This window comes from Lygodium microphyllum, chromosome 28, assembly GCF_053477565.2.
Source record: "Lygodium microphyllum isolate KBCC chromosome 28, Lygodium_microphyllum_v1.1.10, whole genome shotgun sequence".
Lineage (NCBI taxonomy): Eukaryota > Viridiplantae > Streptophyta > Polypodiopsida > Schizaeales > Lygodiaceae > Lygodium > Lygodium microphyllum.
In genome coordinates this window covers 4,182,543-4,187,893 of record NC_141162.1, presented here as the reverse complement: position 1 = coordinate 4,187,893, position 5,351 = coordinate 4,182,543, and positions in this window count along the sequence as shown.

The window sequence follows — 5,351 nt, the reverse complement described above, 5'->3', positions numbered from 1 at the left end:
TATGGTAGTGGCAAAGCATGAGGTTTGGCCTCAGTTTGCCCTATCTTTTTGTTACAATGTGTGATTTATTACTTTTTATACACTAAACCATGACAAAACCAGCTCTATACACCTATGCAACGAAGCAAAACTTAAACGATGAGGGGGAGTAGGATTTTGTGCAACAATTTGAGGGCTGAAATAATACAAATTTGGATTGTTTTTTCTATAAATAGCATTTAGGAAATGGCCTATTTGGAAAGTAGGGATCTAGTAGCACAAGGTTTGCCTTGGTGCTAGATTCTTGCAACGGAGCATATACGTATTAGTTGGAATTCATGGAAAGATTGTTTGTGTACTAGCACATAAGCTGATTTCGAAACATAACTATTTATGCACAATGAGACATCCATTATTGCATTAATCATACATGCGATATCAACTCTTGGAAATGTATAGCAATTGTTTGAATTATAGTTGACCCACGTTTGAGAGGGTGAGAATTCCCTTGTCGTGGGTTAGTCATTCGTTTCTTGGGGAAAATTATTGGTAAGAAGCATGGTATCTCCTGGATCTTGCTCTAATATTTCCATGTAAAAAAATATTACTATACCGACTTCTCGCACACCGCATGAAACCCATGAAAAGATTATCTTCAGTGATGACCAACACTTAATCTATAACCGCACGTGAGAAGGGGAGAACTCCGCATTGGTAAACCAAGACCAAGGTTCAAAACCACATCATTCACGGGAAAACTCCCTCTTGAGAGGAGGTTAAGTGGATAAAGGTGGAATTATTGCAATTTTTTTTAAATTTTTCCTCAGCCGATGCGTGGTTGAGGGAAAGGGATGGCTAAGTAGGGGAAGTGGTGACAAGGGGGAGTCGTGGGCTGCATGCATAGCCCACGTGGGGGAGGTCCCCTCTCCCCCCCTTGGACTATAAGAACACCCTTTGTGGAGGGGGGGTAAGAAGGGTGAAAGGAGGAAGAGGTTGCGTCAAACTATGGGAGGCTTGAAGCTGCTATTGTTGACGTGTGTGGAGGAAGCTAAAAGGCTGCGTAGAGGAAGGAAGAGAGGAGTGACTAGTCGCTGTGCTGCGCCGTGAGGAGGAGAGGGAGCCGCCTGCTGAATACGTGGAGCCCCAAGAGAGACACCAAGGAAATAGGGTTTCTACTGCAATAAAATCTATCTTTTCATCATCAACAAGCTTTTTTTATTAGGTTTTATATGATCATAATGAAGAAAAGAACACCAGGCACAACAAATCTTCATGCAGCATCATGTAGATCTCCCACGGATTTTATAAAACAACCATATTCTTCATAATATTCATAATCTCCATCAAAAGAACAATAAAACACCAAAGAAAGACACCACTTTTGCTTGGAAATACATCACATAGTATTCTTCTTTATTTTCTTCATAGTCCTTCTCTCTTCTCTCACATGTAGATACATTGTTTTCATGCATAAAATTGACTATCTCTCACTTCTCTCTCTCTCAATTATACTCTCTCAAATGTAAATAATCTCCTCGCTACAATAATCAATAATCACACATAATACCTCTCTCTTGGTCGTGGATACATCTTCCAAAAGGTATGTGTGGTATGAAGGGGCACCAGAGACTTCATAGTGTCCTGTGAGATCTGTCTTGTGTAACCTTCTGTGAATCTTCAGGAGTTACTTCTTCACTTCAATCAGCTTGGATAGAGCTTCCATTCATCCTTTCCTAAGACAAAAAACACTTCCCAAAATATCCACACATCCATCATAACACTCAACAGAAACAACAGAATAGAACCACAGAGCAACATAAGTACAAAAAACAGAGCTACAGAAGCTTACAGAACTTCATAGAAGATCAATAGAACCCATAAAAATCATAAAAACCAAAACAAAACCAATTCAATATTTCATAAACCTCTTCACACAACTTCAATCATCTCTCAAATCATTCATTCAACCATCTCTACTACTAAAACAGAAACAAAACAGAAGAAAATCAGACATTACAGAACCAAACATCCTCATCAAAAACCACCAAAAACCCTTCAAACTTATCCAAACCTTTCCAAACACTTCAAAATATCTTCCAATTCAAACAATCAGTCATAAAAAACAACCATTTATCATAAAAAACAACAAAAAATCTGCCCAAAAACCAACATATTTCACACTCAACATATCCCCACACTTAGACAAGGAAGTGTCCTCGCGACCTCAGGAAAAAATGAATAAAACCTCTAATCTCTTTGCTAAAAAATCTTCAATCAGCACAATGTACCAGCTACAATCACGACCCCAACATCAACTTCATAAAACCTATATAATATGTTTCAGCTTCCAAATCTTCAACTGCAACTTCATCCAGCTAATAAGCAACATCATCAATCTTCACAGCTCCATCTTCATCAGCTCCTCATCCACAAAGAAAAACAACAATACCCAATACAAAAAATACCCATACACAAATATAATCTGAATGGCAAATGTTGAAGAGAAAGAAGAAATTTTCATTAAAAAGAAGAGTGAATACAATCAAGAAAACCCTCCTACTAAAGTAGGATGAAGGTATTTCTTCTTAAACTGCAGACTAATTTAAACGGTCCAAGGCTTTGTTTTCATCCACAAAGTACTGAGGTACATTTTGGAGGAATTGTAGCCAACACATCCTTTCCAATTAAATGATGAATGTGGTAGGGAAGGCCTGTGCAAAATAATATAAGAGATCCATTTGAGCAACTGCTACATCCTCATTTGGATTAATCAGCATCTAGGGGATACCCTTGTGAGTATTCAAGTGTGACTGATGATGCATGAACGCAAGATACCAGCAAAAGTGAGCAGCAAGACGAACTGTGGTATCTCCAGAAGTACCATGTACCCTAGCAAAGTGGAGGTAAGAATTGGAACACGCTGCAGAAGTATCTGAGGACCCTGGAATGAGAGGCCAATTAAACACTGGACTTGTCCCCTGAATCATGTAATGTCCACTATCTTCTACGAAGGATGTCACCATCATACCCTAGGGTATCCAGCACTATTTGGGGAGGAAGATTAATGTAATCTGTCGGAGAGGATAATTGAATGAAAGGAGAGCATTGTAATGGAGGATATGACAGATCATAAAAAGAGGGTAATTGAAGGGATAAAGAAGGTGGAAAAGATGGAGAATACATCAAAAATGTATGAAGGGATTTTGTTGGAAAAACTGAAGGAACAGGAGGAACAATAGGTGGAATGTCAGAAGGAGTAGGAGATAATGTAGGATCAGTAATGAAAGGACACGTAGTGAACACTGGAATGTGAGGAAATCCTGAAGGGGTAAATGATAAGAGAGGAATATTATCAGGACTAGATGAAAGAAGAGAAACATATAATGGGAAACGATAAGACATTAGGGAATATGATAAAAGATTAGCAAGATCTAAAGGATAAATAGAACATCGGAAATTTAAATCCTGAAAGAAAGACTCAGTAAATAATGGGTTATCAGCAATGAAGCTTCACAACTGAGATTGAAGAGGCTAGATATCTGATTTATGAAAGACACTTCTGAGGCGGCGAGGTTCCAAAGCAACATCCTCCAAAGGTGGATGCCAAAGCATATTCCTTGCACCAAGATGTCTGCTCATGATAAGTTCGTAAATTCTCTGCTAACAGAAGCTCAACTGAATGTACATACATCACTGCCTATAAGATGATATCTCCCACATAAACTTTTAAATCTTCCTCATCAGGGATCTGTAGATGGCTTGTAAGATACATGAAAGAGAGTAACTGGACCTCATGGGAAATCAAGTCATCCACAAATCTATTAAAAATAGCTTTTAAGAGATCTGCAGGCCAGAGATTGGACCATCCATCCTCTAGAGGCTCTAAATCCACATTGCTCAAAGAGATATATAAGGCAAACCTTTGTTGATGATATTTCACCCAAAAGGATGGAGGAGGTGACACCAATTCAGTATAACAGACAAAATCATTCTGCACACAATCCATCCGCTCTGCTGAAGGTGATCAACCTTAGTTGAGAACCCATCATAGAGCTTAGCCTTATGTTGCAACTGATTAAGCTCCTCTTGGGATGACACAATAGAAGATACAGGAGTAGGAGGGGAAATAGAAAGAACATCCACCTTCTGATTAAGTTCTTCAGTGAGTTTTTCTTGGGACTCTACAGTGTCCTGAGATTGTTGTAACTGACCCTCACTGGTAGCAAGCTTACTAGCCAAAGTGGCCATCTCTGCAAGGGCAGAATTCTTCTCAAGCATCAAAGATGCATTCTCCTCCTCTAGTTTAACAACCTTAGCTTCTAGCTCTTGAATATAGTGACCTTCTGTGAATCCATTAAGGTTGTGGCAGTAGTCTTCTGATTGTGGATATCACTGAGGGTAGCCCTTTCTGAAGATAGATCCTCCAGTGCCTTACTCAATTGACTAGTGAGGGAATCCACCTTGTCTTGCATGGAAGTGTAAACACTAGTGTACAGTGTCTGAAGATAGGAAGTAAGGGATGTTTCCAGAGTAGACTGGGCATTGGAAACCATCTGTGGAAGCATGGGTCCAGCTAAAATGGTTTGTAATGATGAAGGGATCTGTGAATCTAATTTTCCTTCCTTTTGAGCGACAAATAGATTGGTACATGAAATGAATGAAGGAAGGGCACTGTCAGACACAGTAGGAGTGGATGTTTGCACCAATGGATCTTGGACAGAAGGATTGGAAGGTCCCTTTGTGCAAAGGCGTTTCTTTCTAGAAAAAATAACAGGTGACTCCTCATCTTCTGAATTAAGCTGCATGGGCCTAGGAGATGAAACTGATACTGTAGGCTGCAATGGTAAAGGAGCTGGATCTGGTACTGGAACACCACCAAGAGGAGGTGCAAAAGTAAAGATCCTCTGTAGGAAGGCACCATAAGAAACAATACTATTTTGACCCTTCCTGGCACGCTGGAAATGCTGATCCATCTTAGATAACAGGAAACTTTCCTAGTTGAATTTAGCTCCCTCCAAAATCTTCACAGAAGCTGTGAATAATTCTTTTGACAGGTATTTGGATGCATCCTTTCCTGACATGAACCGATCCTGTAGAAACTGGCATAACTGCTTCCAAACTGGAGAAGAAATATGGGCAACAAACACCCCTGAGCTATTAATGAGCTGGTTAAGGAGCAAGGGGGTGGAAGTTTCCTTCTTCATCAGTGTGACTATCTCCTCAGCCGTCAGTATAGATGGTTACCACTGGGCACAAAGGAAGCATATAAGGACAAACATAATGCTTGACTGATATTGGCTACTTATAAACAGAATGTCCGGTTGTAAGCCAGGCCAAACTAGTTTTTGTAAGAAGCGAGGAAAGAATAACAC